Here is a 12,807-nt window from a genome sequence, read left to right on the forward strand (position 1 = left end):
TTATATGATTGTTCGCCATCTCAGGAATGTGTATCTTTTTCAGAGAAATGTTTCTTCATGACTTTTACTTCTTTGCTAATTGAATGTATTTTTTATTACTAAATTGTAAGAGTTCTTATATAATCTAGGTACTCAGCTTCTGTTGGGTGTATGCTTTACAAATATTTCTCCCCTCTGTCTCGTTTGTCTTTCATTCTGCTTGTTAGGGTATTTATTTACGGATCAGAGTTATCAATCTTGATGGGGTCTAACCCTGTGGATTTCACTGTGGCCCTCCAAAGAAATGCTGAAGTCCTTAGCCAGGCGTGATGGCACACTCCTGTAATCCTAGCACTCAGGAGGCTGAGGCAGGAGGATCATTGCAAGTTCGAGACCAGCCTGGGTTACAAAGTGAACCCAAGGCCAGTATGAACTGCAAAGTGAGACCCTGACTCAAAAAGACAAAAATAAATAAATAAATAAAAGAAATGCTGAGGTCCGAATGCTAGGGACATGGGAACATGACCTCACTTGGAAATAGGGTCTCCATAGACATAATGGAGTTAAGAGAAGGTCAGAGGGTCAGGCCGGGCTCCAGACCTGGGCGGCCGTCCTCTCATGAAGGTAGTGATGCCGAGACAGAGAGACATCACATGGCAGGGAAAGCAGAGATTACAGCCAGGTGCTGACAAACCAAGGGAAACCCAGGGTTAACAGCGACTGCCAAAGAAGGATCATTGTGAGTTCAAGACCAGCCTCGGCTACAAGGGCAGCCTGAGCTGCATGGCAAGATCCTGTCTCAAAAACACAAACAAGAGATAAGTAAGTAATTAAATAAATAAACAAATAAATAAAAAGACTGACTGCCAACCCTAAGCAAGAAGAGCTCCTTCCCCCAGCCTCAGCAGCAGACTCCTCAGTGTCGGGACTCTGGCCTCCAGAATGTGAGAGAATAAATGTCTGTTTAAACCATCCACGACATGCTAATTTGTCATGGAAGTGCCAGGAAACTAATGTACCAAGGAATCATTTGTTTCCTTTCATAATGGTGCTTTGGTGCTAAATTTGAGGACTCTTTCACTTTCCCTAGATCCTAAAGATTGTCTCCTATAATCTTCTCTTGTAAGTTTTATAGTTTCATATTTTATATTAAAGCTCATGACTTCTTTTGTTGTCATTTGACACAGAATCTCGCTATATCACTCAGCTGGACTTTGGCTCTCCAGACTGGCCTCATGACTCTCCTGCCTCACCTCCTCATTGTTGGAACTGTGCACATGTACCACGATCTTCTTTACATTTCATCTTCTTTATTGAATTTGAAATAAAAGTGGGAGGGTGAACACTTAGAATCCAACCCATATTAGATACTGGGAGAGAAAAATTAAACCAACAAGGAGGGGAGAAGGGAGAGTAAAGGAAACCTTGCCCACCTTTCAGTGTGAAATCAAGAAACCTGGGGGAAAGTGAAGGGTCAGGAGAGGAGACGTGGACACTCCTTTGTGTGTCCTCCCAGCCAGCAGTCACAACAATTGTTTTGGATTCAAAGGGAGTCACTGGAGTTGTCTCCCACAGGAGGGGGGGTCTGGAAGTGAGGAAGGGGTAACAGAGACCCCAACAGTGATTCTCCTATGGCTGGAGGCAGGCAGGAAGGAGACACAGCTCAAATACTAAGCATCTAGGAAGAGAAGAAGATGGTGAGAAACAGGAAGAGAAAACCCTGCCAGCTGGAGACTGGTGATGCTGACCCTGGGCGACACCTGCACCCCTGTGCAAAAGCTCATGGGCATTAAAGACAGTGGGGAAGGAGCCGAAGAGGGAAAGCCCCCAGTAGCACCAGATGACTGGAAGCCCCCTCCGCTTTCTGGAGCTGGTCGCTGGCCCTGGGGTCAGGATGCAGTTTTCAGTGTGGGATCCTGGGGCTTCTGGCTCCCGCCCATAAAACAGGACCACCTTCTGCTCCCTGCTGATGCTGGCTTTGCACACTGGGCACTGCTGCTGATCTGGGTGGGTCTCCAGCCACTGATGCAGACAGGTGCCCACACACGCTGGCCACCGCTTTCTGAGTCCACTCCAAACATGTGTTACATTCAAATGTTGCGCCCACCCCACCCTGGGCCTCTCGAGCCTTGGTCTTTTGGGGCTCCCTTCCTCCTCCTCTGCTGCAGCCAAGGTCACTTTGGCTTTTCCCACGATCCATTTTGAATGAATTCCTCCATGACACATGAGACATGGACTGCATTCTATTTTATTATTATTATTACAGATGTCCAAGAGCTCCCTCACCACCACCTCTGCTGCACTGCTTTTGCAAAATCAGTTAAACATTCTTATCTGGGCCTATTTCTGAGTCTCTGTCTTATTTTATTTTAGTATTTATTTTTGGTGCTGGGGATCGAACTCACAACCTCGTGAGGTGCTGTGCTGCTGAGCTGCATCCCCAGTCCTTGTCATGTTTTACTGATCAGAGAGAGTCTAGCTCTCTGTGAACACCACCGTCTCACTTGCTATAGCTGCATTACAAACCTTGCACTCCTACTTTAGTCTTTTGCCCTGTGATGCTGGGGTTTGAACCCCAGGACTTCACACATGCTAGGCAAACATACTGCGACTTAGCTGCACCCAAAGGTCAGCTCCTACTTTATTGTTTTTCAAAACTGTTTTAGCTATACTAGTTTCTCAGCCTTTCCATACACAGGTTGGAACGATCTTGTCTATACGAATAATATAGCTTGGATTTCTTTTTTTTTTTTTTGTCTTATTTTTGAGACAGGGTCTCTCTGTGTAGTTCAGGCTGGCCTTGAGCTCACTTTGTAGCCCAGGCTGGTCTCGAACTTGCAATGATCCTCCTGCCTCAGCCTCCCGAGTACTGGGATTACAGGCATGAGTCACCACACCTGGCTTATAGCTTGGATTTCTATGGGGATTGTCTTACATTTGGGCAAGAACTTGGTGAGAATTACCGTTTCTATGATGTGGAATCTTCAAATCCCTCAGCATGCTATGGCTCTCCATAATATTTAGGTCTTGGACTCCATTTCTCAGCATCCTGTAGGTGTTAACATTCAAATCCTGTACATGTTTTGTTAGATTTACAGCTATGTTAATTTTATTTTCCAATATTTACTGTAATAATTTTAAAAAATTTAGTCATTGCTTTTTTTGGAGAGGGGATTATACCACTTACAGGTCAGCTCTCTTCATTTAGTGCAGCCCAGGTAAGTCAAAAGATTGGACACTTAGGGCTTAAGGATGTTTCTGGAGCTGGGTGAGGTGGCTCGCACATGCAATTCCAGCACTCGGGAGGCTGAGGTGGGAGGATTGTTGTGAGTTTGAGACAAGCCTGGGCTACAAAGTGAGCTCAAGGCCAGCCTGAACTGCATAGTGAGACCCTGTCTCAAAAAAGACAAAAAAAAAAAAATGATGTTTCTGGGATAAACAAACAGGTTGTCTTAAGCCAGAGCTAAGTTACAGGAGACAGCGAAAGTGGCATGGGCTCATGTTTTAGAGCTTCAGGCTTTTCAAAGTGAGTGTGGAGGCCAGGAGCACAGTCCTTGCTTTAGTAGAGGTGGGAATTAAAACTAGGATACAAATCATCTTAGTTACTCTTTACTTGTTGCTGGGACAAAATACTGGGCACCCAAAATGAAGGAAGGAAAGGCTTATTTCTTACAGTTCTTGGAGGTTTCAGTCCATACTCAGTTGGTTCCAAAGCAGGGTGGCATGGCAGGGCTGCAGTTCATAGCAGCCCCAAACTGCAAGGTGTGATGGGCAGCAGAGAGAGACACCATCTTCCCTCAGTTATTATGGTATGCTGGCTCCACCCCTGGGTAGGTGTAGCACTCACACCAGCAATCAAAGCACTAGACAATGAACCAATCACAATGCTAGATTTGGTCGAGTCCATAATTCATGAGGCTTGGGGGATGCTGACATAAACTATGACACAAATCCAAAGGGAAAAAGGCAAATGCTTCATTTGGAAAGTTAGAGAGAAGATAGGGAGATCAGCTCAAGCAACGAGGCACATTCTGACACAGGGTTCAGGACGGCTCATCTCAAGTCAGGAGGCCAGCATTTGACGGTTAGCTGGGAACTGGTCTGATTGGTCATTATCTTGGTTTCATTGATCACTGTTCCTGATGATGATTTAGGAACATATGCTTTAGGGAAATATATGAGAATAATATAATAATATAAAGGAAATATGGGCTGGGGATTTAGCTCAGCAGCATAAGTGCCCACTGTAGGCAGTGCAGCTGTGAGTTCGATCCCCAGTACCAAAAATATATAACTCCCAACCTGCTAGATGTCCAATATGCTGAGTACATGTACTCTAAAATTGAAGAATGAATTCTAGGAACAATGGAGGTTAAGAGTAGTATTTATTGAGAGAGAGAGAGAGAGAGAAGGAGAGAAAGAGAGAGTGAGCACGCACTTCTAAGCAGGACAGAAGGGATTCCGGGTGGATGGCTAACCCATCCCACTTCTCAAGGATATTTTATTACACAAAGCCACAAGGCATGGAAGGTTCAAGGTAACAAAACTAGTCAACTAATAAGATTATAACTATAGTTGCTTAGGGAACATTGATCCAATTGGAAGTCACAAGGTAGGTATGAGGTGGGACAACTATGGTGAACCAATAATATTTCATTAAGTATAGTCAGTTAGGTAACTTTAATTGAATGTGGATCAAATGGGGAAGCAAGTCATGTAGAAGCACATAGAGAATGGACAAATATTTACCGGGAAGGAGGGAAGGAGTGTGATCAGGGAGGATTTGGTCCCCAGTGCTGTTCATCCCTAGCGGAAGTATGTGGGTGTAGCCATTCTTCTCTGTCCCAAGGCCTGAACTTCCATGAATGCATCTCTACCCACAGTTGTCTTCTGCACTGACCTGTCCAGGCCCATCCCTGTCTGACTGCCTATAGTATTTCTAAACAGCTTAGCTATCTATAATACTAGTTTCAGTCATATTGTTGCAGGAAAATTTCCCAAGCCAAGCCAAACCGAAAGGAGATAAGAAGGCAGCATTTAATCTTGACATCAGCAAACTGTTGAACTGTTGAATCTTTGCACCAGTGGACAGTTGCTGATCATTCCTCAAAGGCAACAGTCCTGAGTTTACAGAGAGCTTAGTTTGTATAGAATTTAGAAGTGGAAGGTACAAAGCAAAGTGACATAATGTTATTGCAGGCAGCTGAGTTAATTATAATAGGCAGTGAGACAGGGCTAGGTCCTCAAAGGAGCCAGTGCAAAAGTCCAGATACCTTGCAACTGTCAGGGGAGACAGACACCTCCTGATATGGGCCAGGCCTCAAGAACAATATCAACCAAATGCACCCATATCCAAAGGACTGATATTCTAAATAGCTCTCTATCACTCTGAGAAAGCCAGGAGTCACCATTCCAATCCCCTAAGGGGAACAGTTACAGTTCTCTAGGCTAAGTATGCCCACTTCCTATGTGACTTGCTGTTGGGAGCCGCAGCCCCGAGCCCGGTCGCCTCACTTGGCGGACGTGAGGCCTGTAGTAAAGAGTAAAGCCTGAGATAGATTACCCCTCCCATCGAGCACGTTAGTTTCCTGCTTACCGCATAAGCAACCCGCTCAACAATATAGTCTGCCTGGCAACTGATGATGTTAGCCAATCAGCTTGCCTTGCTTACTTTAACATGATTGGACACTGTATCCGTATATATACTGGTGCCACCCCTGGGGGGGAAGGAGAAGCCCGGAAGTAGAAGCCCAGAAGGAGCCGCGGGGAGCGGACCAAAGGAGGCTTCGGCTGGGAGCAATCCCAGGGCAGGCTGTACGGAGAAAGAAAAATAAAAGAAAAGGTTGTCCACTGCCAGACTTTGTCATGTCCTTCCTGCCGGCCAGGAGCGACATCGACATTTGGGGGCCCGCACGGGGACTGATCACCCCCGAGACGTGACAGCGGACAACGCTCCAGTACAGAGCTGCGAGACAGGTGAGTTGGGGATAAGCCTGGGCTCTGGGTGGCGCGCACCTACAGGGCTTTTAGACTCCCCTCAGGCTCACGCATAAGTGGCGGATTCCTTGGGCCTCACGCGGTGAGTAACATATTAAAAGATGGGAAACATGCTAGGTAGCAACACTAAGAGCGAGGGTGGTTGTGGAGAAAGCTCTCAAGAGCTTACAAAAGTACGCAGGGTATTTGAGCAGGCCCAGTCAGGGAGCTCCCGAGAGGGGCCCGTCAAGGGGAACAAAGATGCTAAGGAGAAGGACGGGGCTCTAGCCTCGGAGTCGTCTGACTCCGAGGACGAGGGAAAGTTGAATGGCAAGGAGGCCAAAGAGACCAGCTGTCAGGAGCCTAAGTCGCTCGATAAGGAGTCGCAGGGTTCTTTCCCAGCGTTGCGCCGCGAATTGCGCTCCGCTCAACTTGGTCTGCGGAGGAGTGGAGAGCTCCTGAGCGCTCCCCGGCGCGAGAGGGAGGCGAAGCCTTCCGCCCCACCTTGGGGGCTGTTCCCGGAGGCGATCCCTCGCCGCGAGGCGGCCGCCCGGGAGCTCCCTTCCCCTTCGCCAGAACAGGAAGTGATGCACGGGCCCCCATTTTCCGCCCAATCATGGCCGCCGTCTTATGCTCCGCCGCCGGCGGGTCGGTATTTTTACAGGCGGCTTTGGCAGGGGGGACGTTTGTCTCATGAGGTACATCCACCACCTGGGATAGATAGTGGCCCCTACGGGATATTTCCTGTACAAGTAGCTATGGGCCAGGGACGTAATGCATGGGAGCCTTTTGAGATAAAGCAGATTAGAGAACTTAAAAATGCAGTTACAACCTTTGGGCCGACTGCGCCTTACACCATTGCCATGCTGGAGAACCTGTCTTCTGGGCCCCTCACCCCCGCGGACTGGATTCAGCTGGCAAAGGCGTGTCTGCCCTCGGGTAGTTACCTGGATTGGCGAGCCTGGTACGCAGAGTTCTCTGCAGAGCAGGCTGAGAGAAACGCCAGTCGGGGAAACCGGGGGTGGAACAAGGAAATGCTTATGGGAGAAGGTCGGCACGCTGATGATCAGACTCAGTTCCCCGGTGCTGTCTATGAACAAATCAATGCCATAGGGCTCCGCGCCTGGAAGCAGGTAAGTGGTGCCGGAACAGCCTCCTTGTGTCTTTCAAAAATAATTCAGGGTACCACAGAGCCATTTGTTGACTTTGTGGCCCGAATGCAAGATGCTGCCGATAAGATATTTTCTGATCCGGGAGTGGCTCGACCGCTGGTAAGGCAGCTGATTTTCGAGCAATGTACAAAGGAGTGCAAGGCAGCGATAGCTCCTCATAAGAACAAGGACCTCAACGCCTGGATTAGGATATGTAGAGAGATAGGGGGGCCGCTCTCCAACTCGGGAGTGGCTGCTCTCCTGGCCGCGGCTGTACAGCAGAGGGGACCTCGCGGGTTAGAAGGGGAATGTAAGGCTAAAGGGTGTTTTGCCTGCGGGGAGCCAGGACACATTAAACGTCATTGCCCAAACAATGCAGATGCTAGGCCTCGCCCTAGGAATGAAGAACCATATGTTTGTGGGCGATGCAAGAGGGGATCACACAAAGCTGAGGAGTGTAGGTCGGTCTTTGATGCTCAGGGCAACCGTATTTGTGGACGAGATGCTAGAGAGCCAAAAAACGGCCAGAGGGGGCCCCCTTCACAGGCGGGCCCCCGCCCCAGAGACAGGACAGCTCAGGATGGCAGCCTTCAACAAGGGCCACCCCTGGGTCAGCAGGTGTGGACCTCAGTGTCGCCTCCAGACTTATATTAGTGCCTGATATGGGTGTTCAAGTGGTTGAAACCACCTTTGAGGGACCGTTACCCGAAAATTCCGTGGGTCTGGTGATCGGGAGATCCTCCACGGCCCTTCGGGGTCTCATAGTAGTCCCGGGGGTCATAGACTCAGACTACACAGGACACATTAAAATTATGGTTCAATCTCTTGTGGGTACTATGGTAATCAATAAAGGAGACAAGATAGCGCAGCTCTTGCTGCTCCCCAGTCTCCACAAGAGATTCCCCTCAAAGCAGAAAATTAGAGAAAGTCAAGGTTTCGGTTCCTCAGGGGAAGTCTTCGAGGGACTCCATATAATACTTGATAAAAGGCCCATGCTCTCACTTAAGGTCAATGGCAAGAATATAACAGGGCTCCTAGACACAGGAGCTGACCGTTCCATTATCTCTAGAAAGGATTGGCCCTCCAACTGGCCCACCAACACTGCAGATAACACGCTGCAGGGCCTGGGGATGGTGTCAGCTCCTCAGGTTAGTGCTTCAACCCTGCTCTGGTGCGATGAGGAGGGTCATCAGGGCCATTTCCAACCATTTGTGTTGCAGTTGCCAGTGTCTCTATGGGGAAGGGACATCCTCACTCAGATGGATGTCACGCTTACATCAAACTGCTCCCCCCAGGCTAAGGATATACTCAGGAACCAGGGATATACCCCCGGCAAAGGCTTGGGCAATGCCCTACAGGGTCGGACATCCCCAATACCAGTAGAGAACAAAAAAGGTAGGCAAGGGCTGGGTTTTTCTTAGGGGCCGCTGAAGAAGCTCTCCTACCCACTTCGATCAAAATCACCTGGAGGTCAAATGATCCGGTTTGGGTACCTCAGTGGCCCCTGCCTAAGGAGAAGCTATTAGCCTTGTCAAAAATAGTCAGTACACAACTTAGATTAGGACACATTAAGCCGTCAACCTCCCCATGGAACACCCCCATTTTTATAATTAAGAAAAAGTCTGGCAAGTGGAGGCTGCTCCATGATCTAAGGGCGGTCAACGCGCAGATGCAGTCCCTGGGGGCGGTCCAGAGGGGGCTGCCAGCTCTCTCAGCCATCCCTCAGTCCTGGCCAGTTTATGTTATAGATCTTAGAGACTGTTTCTTCTCAATCCCCCTGCATCCAGAGGACACTCATAGGTTCGCCTTTACTTTACCCACCATTAACCAAGAAAGCCCTGATCTCAGATATGAGTGGATAACGCTGCCCCAAGGTATGGCCAACAGTCCCACTATGTGTCAGATTTACCTTGATTCCCTACTGGCCCCCCTACGGAAATCCTTTCCCAAGATAAGATGTGTGCATTACATGGACGACCTTTTGCTCAGCGGCAGGGACCCAGACATGCTAAATAATATGCTCGGCCAGTTGGTCGAGGCCCTGAGACAAGCTAATCTGCATGTTGCCCCCGACAAGATTCAGGGAGGAGAAATGGTGACCTACTTAGGCGCGAAAATCTCCCCTATGCTAGTCTCTCCACAGAAGGTCACCATTAGGACGGATGGCGTTAGGACCCTAAATGACATGCAAAAGCTATTGGGAGACATTAATTGGATTAGGCCATATTTACATATACCAAATTCAGATCTCAAACCCCTGTTCGACCTTCTAAAGGGAGACCCAGATATAGCCTCCCACAGGAGGCTCACTCCTGAGGCAAGAGCTGCCTTACAGAGAGTGGAAAAAGCCTTAGGTGGGGCTACCTTACACAGAATTGAACCAGGGTGACCCTTTGATGTCTGTTTGCTACAGACTAGTCTACAGCCCACAGCGGTGATTTGGCAAAAAGGACCATTACTGTGGATACACCCTAAGGTCTCACCTGCAAAAGTCATAGAGCATTACCCGGAGGCAGTCGCTTCATTGGCCCTTGAAGCGCATGATAGAGCTGTCCAACATTTTGGCTCAGGACCACAAGCCATCCGAGTACCCTATACTGCCAGCCAGATCAAGACCCTGGCTGCCTGCATAGATACATGGGCCATTCTGAGATGTGTTTTCCATGGGGATATAAACAATCAATACCCTAAAGACCCTATCTTGTCATTTGTCACTCAGCACCCTATAATTTTTCCAAAGGTTACTGCCTCTGAGCCATTAGTCCCAGCAACTACAATATACACAGATGGCTCCAAGACGGGGATAGGCGCCTATGTGATCCTAGGCAAGCCCCCGGTTACCATACAATTTGAACCTGATCAGCCTCAGGTGGTGGAACTGCAGATCGTTAAAATGATTCTTAAACGGTTCTCAGAAGCCATTAATATTGTCTCCAATTCTAGGTATGTGGTCAATGCTATGCAGGTGCTTGAGACTGCCGGTTTAATTAGATCCACTTCCACAGTGGCTGGGCTGTTCCTGTCTATCCAGACATTGCTTCAGAACAGACACCATAAGGTCTTCACCACCCACATAAGAGCACATACATCCCTGCCGGGGCCCATGGCACAGGGGAATGCGGCTGCTGATACTGCCACTCGCCCGTTATGGATTTTTACCTTACTAACACCAATCGAGCGAGCCCGTGCCTTCCATGATAAGTTTCATGTCAATGCCAGGACACTAGCAAACCATTTCCATGTTTCCAGAGCAGATGCACGAGATATCGTGCGACTATGTGACTCCTGTGCCACATACAAACCTGCCATACCGATGGGAGTAAACCCTCGAGGTTTGATCCCTGGTGATGTTTGGCAGATGGACATCACACATATACAGGAGTTTGGGACTCTTAAATATGTTCATGTTTCCACAGACACCTGTTCTCACGTCATATTTGCAACAGCAGAAACAGGTGAAAAAGTGTCTAATGTGATCAATCATTGCCTGGCGGCTTGGGCCGCATGGGGCAAACCAAAAATATTAAAAACTGATAATGGACCAGCCTATATAGGCAAAGCCTTCAATGAGTTCTGCAAAATGATGGAGGTTCAATTAAAACATGGTATCCCATACAATCCCCAAGGTCAAGGAATCATTGAGAGGGCTCATAGAAGCCTCAAAGAAATTTTACAAAAACAAAAAGGGGGAGTAGGCCAAGGCCTGGCCCCAAAGGCACGATTATCCATGGCACTATTCACACACAATTTTTTAAATTTAAATAATGATAATTGCTCCCCAGCCGTGGAGCACTGCAACCCTTCCCCCAACCATAAAGGGTGGGTGAAGTGGAAAGATGTCCTGACAGGACAATGGATGGGCCCGGATCCAGTGGTCAGCTGGAACCGAGGCGCGGTTTGTGTTTTCCCACAGGAATCGGGACGAGAACCACTGTGGGTACCGGAGAGACTGACACGGGCGACAAAGCCCTCGACTGAAGATCAGACCTGCCCTACCGGAGATCCATCACAGACCAACCAACAAGATGAATAGAAATAGCGGTAGCCCGAAATGGACAAGAAGATCCTCAGGCATATGCATGGCTCGCTCGCCTAGCCTACGACCGAGTCTAGGGACGGCGAGCTTCCCACACTCCTCCTCTAAAAAATTATGATATAGCTGGGTAGGAGAGTCAATGACGGGTAATAGCGTACTCCCCCGGTGCGACTCAACCTAAGCCAGGCCCTACCCCATTCTGCACGTAAGCCGCTGGACTGTTAGATGCTGCCCAGGTCTAAATTTCTCTCCGAGGGGATTTCTTTACGGAGAGGAAATGAGTGCAAGCTTGTGTGCATCCAGGTTCCGTCCAGTTTGTGCCTGGCCCTAGAAAAAGGACGAGGGCCTCAGGGCCTTGGCAGACCATGGGACGGCCGACCAGGGTCTAAGCCAAGGACCTACGGTGGGCCTACGCATAGGGCATAAGCCTCTGCACCCAGTCCAGGAAGGGCTACGATGCGCACATTTATAAAAAAAAAAAAATAATAAAAAAGGGGGAGATGTTGGGAGCCGCAGCCCCGAGCCCGGTCGCCTCACTTGGCGGACGTGAGGCCTGTAGTAAAGAGTAAAGCCTGAGATAGATTACCCCTCCCATCGAGCACGTTAGTTTCCTGCTTACCGCGTAAGCAACCCGCTCAACAATATAGTCTGCCTGGCAACTGATGATGTTAGCCAATCAGCTTGCCTTGCTTACTTTAACATGATTGGACACTGTATCCGTATATATACTGGTGCCACCCCTGGGGGGGAAGGAGAAGCCCGGAAGTAGAAGCCCAGAAGGAGCCGCGGGGAGCGGACCAAAGGAGGCTTCGGCTGGGAGCGATCCCAGGGCAGGCTGTACGGAGAAGGAAAATAAAAGAAAAGGTTGTCCACTGCCAGACTTTGTCGTGTGTCCTTCCTGCCGGCCAGGAGCGACATCGACAACTTGCTTTCCCATTTGTCCCTAATATAATCAGTTTTTTACCAGAACTATTAATCTTATTGGCTAACTATAGTTATGTCCCACCTTATGCCCATCTGCCTTGTGAGTTCCCAGTTTTTCCACCTTAAACCCAGCTCACCCCATGATTTTACTCTATAAAAGTCCCTGGAAAAGAAGTCTTTGGCAACCCGCTCAGGACCCCTTCTGTCTTTCTCTTGGAAAGCAGCTTTCTTTCAATAAATACATTCTACTCTTAACCTCCGTTGTTCCTAAAATTCATTCTTCGATTTTAGAGAACACGAACTTGCAGACAAAGTAGGTCAGGAGTTTCATTCCCCTATATCAATGTTACATAATTTGTCACATGCATGGGGAGATACATTGATTGTGGGCTAGTCTTGAACAGATCTGTTGAAACAAAGGAATTGTTTGTCATAATATAGAAACACTCTGGAAACAAAGGGAGGGGGCCCTTACAGGGTGATCAGAGTTGAAGATATCCTTGACTCACCCAGGGTGCCCTAAGTTGCAGACAATTACTCTGATTCAGAGTTTATCAGAAGTGTGCAGCTGGGCTTAGACACCATCAAGGTCAAATGAATTCAGGAGCAGAAACTTGGTCAGAGTCCTCTAATTTGTGTCATGAATACCCACATGTCTGCTATCCCATAAGTGTGTTCTTACATCATAATTGTGCCCCCACAATGTGAGGTTCTGCCTTTCCTGGAATGCAGGTGGTCACA

The 12,807-nt window shown here is 48.5% G+C and overlaps 1 pseudogene; it reads right to left on the bottom strand.

Moving 5' to 3' along the window:
- Positions 1-1,642: 1,642 nt before the first annotated feature.
- On the bottom strand, positions 1,643-2,205 carry LOC134471092 (E3 ubiquitin-protein ligase RNF5-like; annotated as a pseudogene).
- Positions 2,206-12,807: the final 10,602 nt, after the last annotated feature.

Source organism: Cavia porcellus, unplaced genomic scaffold (genome assembly GCF_034190915.1).
Source record: "Cavia porcellus strain 051 isolate PalLab524CR breed Dunkin Hartley unplaced genomic scaffold, mCavPor4.1 scaffold_17, whole genome shotgun sequence".
Lineage (NCBI taxonomy): Eukaryota > Metazoa > Chordata > Mammalia > Rodentia > Caviidae > Cavia > Cavia porcellus.